This window comes from Schistocerca piceifrons, chromosome 1, assembly GCF_021461385.2.
Source record: "Schistocerca piceifrons isolate TAMUIC-IGC-003096 chromosome 1, iqSchPice1.1, whole genome shotgun sequence".
Taxonomy (NCBI): Eukaryota; Metazoa; Arthropoda; class Insecta; order Orthoptera; family Acrididae; genus Schistocerca; species Schistocerca piceifrons.
In genome coordinates, this window is record NC_060138.1 from 1,144,611,637 (window position 1) to 1,144,624,898 (window position 13,262).

The 13,262-nt window shown below is 44.0% G+C and overlaps 1 protein-coding gene across 1 annotated transcript in view; it reads left to right on the forward strand.

The window, feature by feature from the left end:
* The window catches only part of LOC124712818 (mite allergen Der f 3-like), a 90,853-nt gene that overhangs the window by 18,112 nt on the left and 59,479 nt on the right, over positions 1–13,262 (forward strand). Inside the window, exon 2 of the mRNA XM_047242901.1 lies at positions 5,920–6,005. The gene's annotated coding sequence lies outside the window, so the exon portion shown is untranslated. The remainder of the gene's footprint in view (positions 1–5,919; positions 6,006–13,262) is intronic.

Below are 13,262 nucleotides of genomic sequence, written 5' to 3' on the forward strand. Positions count from 1 at the left end.
CGTCGAACACAAATATAACGTGTAAGTGATGTATGCGACGTGTTTGAATCAAATGTGGGTGATAGAAGCTGGAAATCCGCCAAATGGAGCATGGAATCTAATGAACACATCACCAGGTTCACACAAGTGGCCTAATGACACTGGAAGTCGCAAGTAACAACGAACGATAATTTCACATCATGAGATTTGTGCTGCAGAAGTTGATTTTGACCTAAGAAACAAGAGAAAAACATGAGAAAATGTGACATATTAACACACTGTAACTACCAGATAATACATTTATTATATGTATAAATAGAAATATCTGTTACAGGCCACTGAAGGTGCTTCACAAATAAAAGAGGCGGAACGCGTATGGCAATAAACAAACTGTCTTCAGCTAGTTGCATGGACGGAACATACCGCCACCAACTTTTAAGCAACTAAGGAACGACGGAAAACAGACAGAAATGACGATTATCTTTCTTGTTCATTCATGTAAAGCACCACAGGGAACTGTGTCATGCAACTTTCGAAATGCTGGCCAAACGTCTCCACAAAGGATCGTTCAAACAATAACATTTGAGGAGACTGTACTGGATCAAAATGTACCAGTCACCTTGTCCGTGAAATGCAAACACTGAAAATACAGTACGTCCGTATCCCAATTAGGGCGCTCTAGCAGTGCAGCCAAACGATTCCACATTTCAAAGTATTATCCAGTGTAGGACTGCAGTGAAAGCAACTTCACAGAGGACGCCTCGGCATTTTCAACTACCGCAAAATCCTCGTGTGGAGTGGTAAAAACCAGTACGACATGCTCGTTTCAGATGATCTGCAATGATTCTCTATAAACTTGTTTGCAGGAATTGCACAGGATTAAGAAATGGGATCTTATTACCTGCAGTTCATTCTAGATGCGCTTCCACAAAGTTTGGAGACTTGGGCGATCTTGAATATGGATCGCTGCTACGAGCTTAAGTCGTTGCCTGCGAGAGGATGAGATTTCAGCACGGCAATGCATCACCCCACTTCGATATTTATATCTATGAGCACGTGAACAACAGATATTCCAATCGCAGGATAGGGCTATGTGAAGTCTTTGGCTTGTGAAAGCCAAAAAAATACTGATGAGCAGCTATTTTCTATGTTACTAACTGACTGTCTCATTGTATGACAGATAAAATATGAGACCAAAAATGTTCAAATGTGTGTGAATTCCTAAGGGACCAAACTGCTGAGGTCATCGGCCCCTTGACTTACACACTACTTAATCTGACTTGTGCCAAGAACAACACGCACACCCATGCCCGAGGGAGGACTCCAACCTCCGGCTGGAGTGGCCGCGCAGTCCGTGACATGACGGCCCTAAACCCGCGGCAATATGAGAGCGTCAAAATAAAATTTTTGCCACTTAGGCGATCGTGAATTTGGATTGTTATTACGAGCTTAAGCAGTTGTTATAAGGTGTAAGATGTCTCAGTTTTGAGTATCAAGATGATTGCTGTCTTATGCAGAATTTAATGATTTCATAGTGGAATAGGGAAATAAAAGAAATATGTCGCAACGGGTAAATAGGAAATGGATTTTGCACCTCCGCGATACCTCTATAAATGACGAAATGCAGCTCGTCTTGTGGATGGTTATTTTAGGAAAAAAGCTACACTCCTGGAAATTGAAATAAGAACACCGTGAATTCATTGTCCCAGGAAGGGGAAACTTTATTGACACATTCCTGGGGTCAGATACATCACATGATCACACTGACAGAACCACAGGCACATAGACACAGGCAACAGAGCATGCACAATGTCGGCACTAGTACAGTGTATATCCACCTTTCACAGCAATGCAGGCTGCTATTCTCCCATGGAGACGATCGTAGAGATGCTGGATGTAGTCCTGTGGAACGGCTTGCCATGCCATTTCCACCTGGCGCCTCAGTTGGACCAGCGTTCGTGCTGGACGTGCAGACCGCGTGAGACGACGCTTCATCCAGTCCCAAACATGCTCAATGGGGGACGGATCCGGAGATCTTGCTGGCCAGGGTAGTTGACTTACACCTTCTAGAGCACGTTGGGTGGCAAGGGATACATGCGGACGTGCATTGTCCTGTTGGAACAGCAAGTTCCCTTGCCGGTCTAGGAATGGTAGAACGATGGGTTCGGTGACGGTTTGGATGTACCGTGCACTATTCAGTGTCCCCTCGACGATCACCAGTGGTGTACGGCCAGTGTAGGAGATCGCTCCCCACACCATGATGCCGGGTGTTGGCCCTGTGTGCCTCGGTCGTATGCAGTCCTGATTGTGGCGCTCACCTGCACGCCGCCAAACACGCATACGACCATCATTGGCACCAAGGCAGAAGCGACTCTCATCGCTGAAGACGACACGTCTCCATTCGTCCCTCCATTCACGCCTGTCGCGACACCACTGGAGGCGGGCTGCACGATGTTGGGGCGTGAGCGGAAGACGGCCTAACGGTGTGCGGGACCGTAGCCCAGCTTCATGGAGACGGTTGCGAATGGTCCTCGCCGATACCCCAGGAGCAACAGTGTCCCTAATTTGCTGGGAAGTGGCGGTGCGGTCCCCTACGGCACTGCGTAGGATCCTACGGTCTTGGCGTGCATCCGTGCGTCGCTGCGGTCCGGTCCCAGGTCGGCGGGCACGTGCACCTTCCGCCGACCACTGGCGACAACATCGATGTACTGTGGAGACCTCACGCCCCACGTGTTGAGCAATTCGGCGGTATGTCCACCCGGCCTCCCGCATGCCCACTATACGCCCTCGCTCAAAGTCCGTCAACTGCACATACGGTTCACGTCCAAGCTGTCGCGGCATGCTACCAGTGTTAAAGACTGCGATGGAGCTCCGTATGCCACGGCAAACTGGCTGACACTGACGGCGGCGGTGCACAAATGCTGCGCAGCTAGCGCCATTCGACGGCCAACACCGCGGTTCCTGGTGTGTCCGCTGTGCCGTGCGTGTGATCATTGCTTGTACAGCCCTCTCGCAGTGTCCGGAGCAAGTATGGTGGGTCTGACACACCGGTGTCAATGTGTTCTTTTTTCCATTTCCAGGAGTGTATATTATATAAAAAAATCAAGAGAATAATGCTACAATTTAGGGAGAATTTGTGAATAGAAGAGTTAATTAATACGTACATATAGCTTGTTGTCAAACTCCACGTGTTAATGGCGGAATGCGACTACCCCTGAAATAAGTCAGTCCTGCGTTGTTCAGTTTGATCCGTTCCTGCTTTAGCACATTTCTCAGCGGAAGTACAGATGGCGCGTAAAATTTTCACCTAAACTACTAGTGTGAAGCTTCGTTAGAGTTGTTTGCGGTGACGTTTGTGCTTCAAACCACCCTGGATTTGCGTCAAACCATCCTGGATTGAATTGCTACAAGGCGTTAATTTAAAGTGATAAACAATAACGTGTAAATTTATTGTGGATTCATTCTGATTTTGGAGGAGGAAGACAACTATTTCGTTTTAGCAAAGACCGGGATCGTCTGCAGGAGACACAGTGACGGCTTTGACTAATATAGAGATAAGCCGCTAAAGTTATCGTATTATTTAATTTTAATTTCGCTCGGCAGACTCGATCATCTTGAGCTATTCATTACCTTGGTAGCATGGCGTCACAAGTTTGAAACACCGCTCAGCACCGCCGCCAATATAGAGTGGTGTGAGTGGGACCTGCGATTTAGATTTAGAAGATGAACGAAGGCGAAGACTCCTGTCTAGAACTGCGGACGTTGGCGAGGCTTTGCACATGCGCCGATGGTGTGTGTGAGAGGGCCTCATTGTCATTGATTAATGGCTGAGGCGCTGTCTTTTAACGGTTTTTCGAAACACATTCAAATCAGTCATCGCCTCTGTTCACAGGATTCGTCGACCTGGAAAAAGCGTTCGACGACGACAAATAGTGCAAGATGTTCAAAATTCTGAGGAAAGTAGGGGTAATGTATTAGCAGACATGGGTAATACGCAACATGTACAAGAGCCAAGAGGGGATAATGAGAGTTGAAGACCAAGAAGGAAATGCATGCATTAAAAAGGGTGTAAGACAGGGATATAGTCTTTCACCCCTATTGTTCAATTTTACATCGAAGAAGCAGTGATGGAAATAAAAGAAGGCACCTGAGTGGAATTAAAATTCAAGGTGAAAGGATATCAATGACCAGATTCGCTGATGACATTGCTATCCTGAGTGAAAGTGAAGAATTACTTGATCTGCTGAGTGGAATGAACAGTCTAATGAGTGCCGAATATGTATGGAGAGTACATCGAAGAAACACAAAAGTAATGAGAAATACCAGAAATGAGAACAGCGAGAAACTTAACATCAGAGTTGATGGTTACAAAGTAGATGAAGTTAAGAAATTCTACTGCCAAGGCTGCAAAATAACCAATGACGGACGGAGAAAGAGGGACAGCAAAAGAAGACTAGCACTGGCAAAAAGGGCATTCCTGGCCAAGACAGGTCTACTGGTATCAAACTTAGGTTTTAATTTGAGGAAGAGATTTCTGAGAATGTACGTTTGGAGCATAGCATTGTACGGTAGTGTATCGTGGACTGTGGTAGATCTTGAACAGAAAAGAATGAAGCATTTGAGATGTGGCGTTTTAGACGAATGTTGAAAGTTAGGTGGACTGGTAAAGTAAGGAATGAGGAGGTTCTGCACAGAATCGGAGAGGAAAGGAATATGTGGAAAACACTGACAAGAAGAAGGGACAGGGCAATAGGACATCGGTTAAGACATCAGGGAATGACTTCCATGCTACTAGAGGGAGCTGCAGAGGTTAAAAACTATAGAGGCAGACTGAGGCTGGGATATATTCAGCAGCCGGCCGCGGTGGTCTCGCGGTTCTAGGCGCGCAGTCCGGAACCGCGCGACTGCTACGGTCGCAGGTTCGAATCCTGCCTCGGGCTTGGATGTGTGTGATGTCCTTAGGTTAGTTAGGTTTAACTAGTTCTAAGTTCTAGGGGACTGATGACCTAAGATGTTAAGTCCCATAGTGCTCAGAGCCATTTGAGCCATATATTCAGCAAATAATTGAGGACGTAGGTTCCAACTGCTACTCCAAGATGGAAAGGTTGGCACAGGAGACGAATCCGTGGTAGCCTTAAAGGCTACCCAGCCATTGACCTTCGTCTGTGCGAATGCACACAGGTTGCCCAGACTCTTACGGGAATCGCCAAAGCGTGCGCGAGTAACGAGTGGGTGGCCAAATGTCTATAAGGTACAATACATATGTAGAATTGTGGACAGTTGGGAATGTGAGTCTCACGGGAAGAGTGCAAGGGATAAGTCCCTGCAGTCGCGCTATTCATCTCTGTCCTCAGTGGCTCAGATGGATAGAGCGTCTGCCATGTAAGCAGGAGATCCCGGGTTCGAGTCCCGGTCGGGGCACACATTTTCAGCTGTCCACATCGAGGTACGAGTATAACAACAACACCTGTCGGCAGCTGAGGGTGTCAGTTAGTCATCAGTTATTATTGACTCTCACTGTGCAAAACGTAGAACACAAAACGCTTATTGTTCTCCCGATACCATTTTTACTAGAACTGAAGTGAGCACACAGTGTTGCTACCTAGCGGGAACCATGTAAAACCCGAGAGTTTGCTCTTTCTACCAGTACGTTGTTCACGCACATATCTCACATAGCATAATAGTTATGATTTTTGTAAAAAATCGGATGATTCTTTTTGATACATCGTGTACAATAATTACTTCGTAAATCAGGGAGAACAGAAATAAGAACAAACATTGTCTTTACAGCTTGTATGGCGTTAAAGTATGGTTGGTCTTCTCGCCAACTGCAGCGCTAGCCCTCGCTCCAACTGCCGGACGGCGACAGCTTTCAACGCAGCGCGCATCGCAATTGTATAATATTATGTTAGGTTGTAGTCTACTTCTTGTGTGTTGCAGGTGGCGCTGTACCACGGACGGTGTCTACAGAGCGGGGGCGAATTATCAACGGCGTGCACGCAGCCCCAGGAGAGTTCCCTTTCCAGGTCAAGGTCCCCAGCCACATAAATATAACAAAATATGCAGCTTATATATTGCATGGCTAGTGTGACAACTTTAATTGTAAGCTCTTTTAAACCACACATGATATGTAAAAGACAGTTTTTGATGTTGCTGAGCAACAGTCATACAATACTTTTTGGGAAACATATCACCATTTGACTATTATTGTTTATTTAATTACGACACAGATTTCGGTCTTTTATGCCATTTTCAAGTGACTAAGTTTATGTCGTTAACATATATCGCAGGACATAAAGCTCAAAATTGGGCAATAAATTAAGAAAATGATCTTTTAACAAGATGGTGATTTTACTTTTGGCATTTCGTGGGGAACCAATATATTTCTTAAATTATGGCCAATTTTGAGCTTGATGTCCTGCAGTATACTCGTATGTTAATGACAAACACTCAATCGCTTGAAAATCGCATAAAAGGCCGAGCCTGGGTCGTAATTAAATAGAAAACAATACAGTCAAATGGCGGTGTGCTCATTTAAAAAATATGCAAAAGGCTTAACATGTAGAAGAATATTACGATCACAGCTTCTTTCAACAAAGGCTTCATTGTCTCTCACAGTCACAAATAGACATCGTTCGATATCATGTTGTTGTTGTTGTTGTTGTTGTGGTCTTCAGTCCTGAGACTGGTTTGATGCAGCTCTCCATGCTACTCTATCCTGTGCAAGCTTTTTCATCTCCCTGTACCTACTGCAACCTACATCCTTCTGAATCTGCTTAGTGTATTCATCTCTTGGTCTCCCTCTACGATTTTTACCCTCCACGCTGCCCTCCAATACTAAATTGGTGATCCCTTGATGCCTCAGAACATGTCCTACCAACCGATCCCTTCTTCTGGTCAAGTTGTGCCACAAACTTCTCTTCTCCCCAATCCTATTCAATACTTCCTCATTAGTTATGTGATCTACCCATCTAATCTTCTGCATTCTTCTGTAGCACCACATTTCGAAAGCTTCTATTCTCTTCTTGTCCAAACTATTTATCGTCCATGTTTCACTTCAATACATGGCTACACTCCATACGAATACTTTCAGAAATGACTTCCTGACACTTAAATCAATACTCGATGTTAACAAATTTCTCTTCTTCAGAAACGCTTTCCTTGCCATTGCCAGCCTACATTTTATATCCTCTCTACTTCGACCATCATCAGTTATTTTGCTCCCCAAATAGCAAAACTCCTTTACTACTTTAAGTGCCTCATTTCCTAATCTAATTCCCTCAGCATCACCCGACTTAATTAGACTACATTCCATTATCCTTGTTTTGCTTTTGTTGATGTTCATCTTATATCCTCCTTTCAAGACACTGTCCATTCCATTCAACTGCTCTTCCAAGTCCTTTGCTGTCTCTGACAGAATTACAATGTCATCGGCGAACCTCAAAGCTTTTATTTCTTCTCCATGAATTTTAATACCTACTCCGAATTTTTCTTTTGTTTCCTTTACTGCTTGCTCAATATACAGATTGAACAACATCGGGGAGAGGCTACAACCCTGTCTTACTCCCTTCCCAACCACTGCTTCCCTTTCATGTCCCTCGACTCTTATAACTGCCATCTGGTTTCTGTACAAATTGTAAATAGCCTTTCGCTCCCTGTATTTTACCCCTGCCACCTTTAGAATTTGAAAGAGAGTATTCCAGTCAACGTTGTCAAAAGCTTTCTCTAAGTCTACAAATGCTAGAAACGTAGGTTTGCCTTTCCTTAATCTTTCTTCTAAGATAAGTCGTAAGGTCAGTATTGCCTCACGTGTTCCAGTGTTTCTACGGAATACAAACTGATCTTCCCCGAGGTTGGCTTCTACTAGTTTTTCCATTCGTCTGTAAAGAATTCGTGTTAGTATTTTGCAGCTGTGACTTATTAAGCTGATAGTTCGGTAATTTTCACATCTGTCAACACCTGCTTTCTTTGGGATTGGAATTATTATATTCTTCTTGAAGTCTGAGGGTATTTCGCCTGTTTCATACATCTTGCTCACCAGATGGTAGAGTTTTGTCAGGACTGGCTCTCCCACGGCCGTCAGTAGTTCCAATGGAATATTGTCTACTCCGGGGGCCTTGTTTCGACTCAGGTCTTTCAGTGCTCTGTCAAACTCTTCACGCAGTATCATATCTCCCATTTCATCTTCATCTACATCCTCTTCCATTTCCATAATATTGTCCTCAAGTACATCGCCCTTGTATAGACCCTCTACATACTCCTTCCACCTTTCTGCTTTCCCTTCTTTGCTTAGAACTGGGTTTCCATCTGAGCTCTTGATATTCATACAAGTCGTTCTCTTATCTCCAAAGGTCTCTTTAATTTTCCTGTAGGCGGTATCTATCTTACCCCTAGTGAGATAGGCTTCTACAACCTTACATTTGTCCTCTAGCCATCCCTGCTTAGCCATTTTGCACTTCCTGGCGATCTCATAGGCGTCCAAAAGGGAAGGAAAGAGGGTGCTCTTGGCCTTTGCTGGTAGAATCTAGGAACAGGATTTTTAGTCATCACAGAATTCTCGCTGAGATCTAGCCATGACTGTCTAGGACTCTGCTAAACTGCGTAGTTGAAGCTAACAACCACAGCGTCAAATGCCGTGACTTTAGCAGTCACTACATATAACTTGCCTTTGTTTAGTTTTCACGCTGTTCCAGAGAAATTACACATATTCCTAATTGGAGAGCCGGTTTTGGCACTGTTCACTAGTCAAAGAGGATGTGAACCTTTGAGGGACTGTGCTGAAACAGTGCCTTCAGTGTTTCTCTGGTACTTCCTCGTATCGCCCTTATCGAGCTGCAGAAAGGGACCCATCGAACACGCTGATGTACGGACTGCCAACACAACCAAAATATGGCAGCAGTGCACATGTCCATCGCCACTTCTCACAAGGGAAGTTCCTCATTGCAACCCTCTTCAGATTTACTGGTAAGAGAGCCCATTGGCCAGCCCGTCAAAAACTGAATTCAGATCAGACATGAAAACAATAAGGTGATGTACTAATCAGTGAAAAAAAGGCGGAACAGAAACAGTGTACGTTTCAAAAATAAGAAGTGCAATATGATGCAAGCGGGAAGTTAAATGTCGTCGTGGTTAAGGGATTGCTGTGTTGGACCGGCGAGACGCGTTCAAACCTCCCTTCTACCAATTTTGTTTTTTTTCGTGTTCCCTTTATTCAGGTCTGTGTCGTGGTGCAATGTCCGTTTGCAACAGCGAGATGTAAGGTAGGGGACCTATAATGACAGCTGATTCTGCAGAACTACTCTGCTAGTAGCCGAACGGAAGCTGCTTTCGAGTGGGAACCGCAAACGTTTGATGACGAGGCGACAAGTCAACCGAATCCTCTACCAGAAATCACGTCTGGTTTGTCATACATGGCATTAGTGACAGTAAGTGTGTCATGTGATAGGAATCTCTTACCGACGCACCTAATTTGTACCTTGCACATATAGGTGTTCATATGATTGTGAATGTGATCACTCCCAAGGAAAAGATGAAAATATAAGCTGCAGCAAATGAACGCAACAGTTTCACAATCACACAGTTTTACTGTGCTCTGTCAAAACATAGGCTTTTAACGTTTTTGAAGTTGCGTTAGCTTCTGGAAGTTTTGACTCTTGAATTCATTTGTCGTAACATAGTTCACGCCCGTTTAATTGTTGTTTTCATTTCTGTGAGACGTCTGTGTGGTATCTCGCTTGCTCTCACTATTCATCACATTTACTTGCGACAATAACGTGTTCTTATCACATGACTCATTTTCTATAACCATTGTACAGTATGACAATTGCCAAGACTACAGAAAGAGGAGAAATATTTCAGTGACCGGACGGACAGCTGATGATGTGAAAAAATAAATAAAAAAATTTGCACGAGGTCGTTTCGAACAATCCAACACCACGACCACTTGCGACGCCGTTCCAGTTCCAAGCTGCTCTTTGCTGCCTTTTAATTCTTGGACCGTTCATTGATACTACACTACTGGCCATTAGAATTGCTACACCACGAAGATGACGTGCTACAGACGCGAAATTTAACCGACAGGAAGAAGATGCTGCGATATGCAAATGACTAGCTTTTCAGAGCATTCACACAAGGTGGCGACACCTACAACGTGCTGACAAGAGGAAAGTTTCCAACCGATTTCTCATACACAAACAGCAGTTGACCGGCGTTGCCTTGTGAAACGTTGTTGTGATGCCTCGTGTAAGGAGGAGAAATGCATACCATCACGTTTCCGACTTTGATAAAGGTCGGATTGTAGCCTATCGTGATTGCGGTTTATCGTACCGCGACATTGCTGCTCGCGTTGGTCGAGATCCAGTGACTGTTAGCAGAATGTGGAATCGTTGGGTTCAGGAGGGTAATACGGAACGCCGTGCTGGATCCCAACGGCCTCGTATCACCAGCAGTCGAGATGACAGGCGTCTTATCCGCATGGCAGTAACGGATCGTCCAGCCACGTCTCGATCCCTGAGTCAACAGATGGGGCGTTTGCAAGACAACAACCATCTGCACGAACAGTTCGACGACGTTTGCAGCAGCATGGGCTATCAGCTCAGAGACCATGGCTGAGGTTACACTTGAGGCTGCATCATAGACAGGAGCGCCTGCGATGATGTACTCAACGACGAGCCTGGGTGTACGAATGGCAGAACGTCATTTTTTTCGGATGAATCCAGGTTCTGTTTACAGCATCATGATGGTCGCATCCGTGTTTGACGACATCGCGGTGAACGCACATTGTAAGCATGTATTCGTCATCGCCATACTGGCGTATCACCCGGCGTGATGGTATGGGGTGCCATCGGTTACAGGTCTCGGTCGCCTTTGGTTCGCATTGACGGAACTTTGAACAGTGGACGTTACATTTCAGATGTGTTACGACCCGTGGCTCTACCCTTCATTCGATCCCTGAGAAACCCTACATCTCAGCAGGATAATGCTCGACCACATGTTGCAGGTCCTGTACGGGCCTTTCTGGATACAGAAAAAGTTCAATTGCTACCCCGGCCAGCACATTCTCCAGATCTCTCACCAACTGAAAACGTCTGGTCAATGGTGGCCGAGCAAGTGGCTCGTCACAATACGCCAGTCACTACTCTTGCTGAACTGTGGTAACGTGTTGAAGCTGCATGGGCAGCTGTACCTGTACACGCCATCCAAGCTCTGTTTGACTCAATGCCCAGGCGTATCAAGGCCAGAGGTGGTTGTTCTGGGTAGTGATTTCTCAGGATCTATGCACCCAAATTGCGTGAAAATGTAATCACATGTCAGTTCTAGTATAATATATTTGTCCAATGAATACCCGTTTATCATCTGCATTTCTTTTTGGTGTAGCAATTTTAATGGCCAGTAGTGTATTTTGCTTTATTTTCACAGTTCAGAACACTTTCTCCTTTTTTCATGCTTGACGTGTGTTAAGCTTTTGACGGGCAGTCCACTGGACCCTCTTACCACTAAATCTGAAGGGGGGGGGGGGGGGGGAGGGTATGAGGATATTCCTTTGTCAGCTACCTTAAGGAAATAAATAGAAGACATAAAAATAATGCAATAAATCCAGTAAAGTCATCAAACGAGAAGTTTTGTTAACAAACGAAGTGTTGTAGATGGCGTCTAATAAGGCGTACCGATTCGATTCATAATGACAGTGTGTCTAAGGCACAACTAGGTTGCAACATATGTAGACAGTAAGACGCAACTCTCAAGCGTTTTTGGAAAACCCGAGTTTGAAAATTACAGGCATGCGTATCCTGTATGTGATTAGTACAACCGCTAGTGTTCAGAAAGTAGGTAGCTGAGGGAATAAGCTCTTAGTTTCACATATGCGAGATCTCCGTATCGGATCTCACTGCCGATACGTTATTTTTGGTTTCAACGTTATTCTAACAACAGATTTATTATGATCCTGCAAAGTGTCAATATTTAATCATACATTTACTGTTTTCCTAATCTTCAACACGAAAAAAGGAGAAAAAGTCCTTTCTGTTACGGAGACTGGAAATGAAAACAGAATACACGAGAACTTTCAGTCATATCAGTGTAGTCATTTTATTTGCATTACTGTATCCACATTTACCACAAGTATAACGTGTAACCTGTGCCGGACTGCACGAATCAGGATGATACTGACTTAAGAACATGGATAACAATAATCATCGCGACCTACAGCAGATGTAATGAACGCAGAATTTTTGGATGTTCATATTTTTTTTTTCCAATGTGTCTACTTCAAAACAAACATGATTTACATTCATAAACGGTTCTCGGTCGTCACACAATTTCATGGCGTACCGCACATATCGCAGTGTAGCAGGGAATATTGGTGTAGACAGTTCACAAAAAGTGGTAGTACCGGCCGCGTGATCCGAACAAAAGACACGGCGTTTATGAAACCGCTCAGATGCGACCACGCAAAGTATATAAGTACGCCTAAAATGTTCAAAGCCAGTTTTCTCGATAATCCTTGAGAGTTGCGACTTCATTTTTACAGATGTTGAAGCACCACGCGTCCTGTCAATACCAACCAAATTACTGAGGTGATGTTCGAACAGTTCCCTTGTAGGATGCATTACTCTCTGTTTCTCCAATTCGAAGAGTATATTTTGTTGTTGTTGTTAGTATCCAACAGAAATATCTCAGTCGTTCTGACTTTCTCTTCTATTTCATATCTTTGATGTTCGTTCTCAGCCTAACTTTATGAGAATATGAATAAATATTTTTGTGAATATTTTGTAGCTGTATTTCACAATTTTTCGGATACTGTGGATTTAATCATGTGGGGATGTAATTCAGATTATTGAGTCAAAAAGGTGACATCTGTATTCTTATTAATCATATGAAAAGCAGTACTTTGTGTGTACTACTCAGTCTGGTTGTTGTTTAGATATCAGAATAATATACCGTAATTATCCCTTTCGGTTCATTTTACAGAATTTTTCTCGAATGAATAAGAATTAAATCTACACTTGTGTCCAAAATTAAAGCACCAAACGGAAGTTCAGCAAGGTTGCGTTTATTTTGCCACAAAACAGTATCAACAGGAGATAGTTAAGTAGAGACAATGTAAAGAATACAGAACGTAATCAACTGCAACATGCATAACAGTAGACATAAATGTTCTTCGTTTTTTTTCCAAGTTAACAGATATGTACATACATTCTGACAACCGGTTAATGTTCTCAGTATGGAGTGTGACCACCTCTGGCAGCAATACGTGCCTGACAACAACGGGACATGTTGTGAAT